A 363-nucleotide genomic window follows, 5' to 3' on the forward strand; every position below is an offset into this window, starting at 1 on the left:
CGCCCCTCCCAAGCGGTGTTATAAACCCCCTGCTGGCTGCCAGTGCACCACTCAGCCCTGGGAGTGCTGCTGTGGGGAGGCTGACTCCACCTCAGCCAGACCCAATACAGAGGCAAGTGAAAATTTCATTCTGCTTAAGAATTTATCGTCTTTTCCTGTATCTGGCCTCAAGTTATTTTTCAGGCTGAAGACTGTTTAGAAGTCCTTAAATGTGTTTGATCATCTATATCACTCTTTGTACCTCTTTGTTCTATATCCTTTTAAAAATAGTGAGACCAGAACTGCACGTGATCTGAGAACACCACAGATTTTATCCCCTGACGTAATGAAATCTCTTAGTTTGTTCTCTTTTCTTTTGTAGTA

The sequence above is a fragment of the Pterocles gutturalis genome, unplaced genomic scaffold (genome assembly GCF_000699245.1).
Source record: "Pterocles gutturalis isolate BGI_N339 unplaced genomic scaffold, ASM69924v1 scaffold44625, whole genome shotgun sequence".
Taxonomy (NCBI): Eukaryota; Metazoa; Chordata; class Aves; order Pterocliformes; family Pteroclidae; genus Pterocles; species Pterocles gutturalis.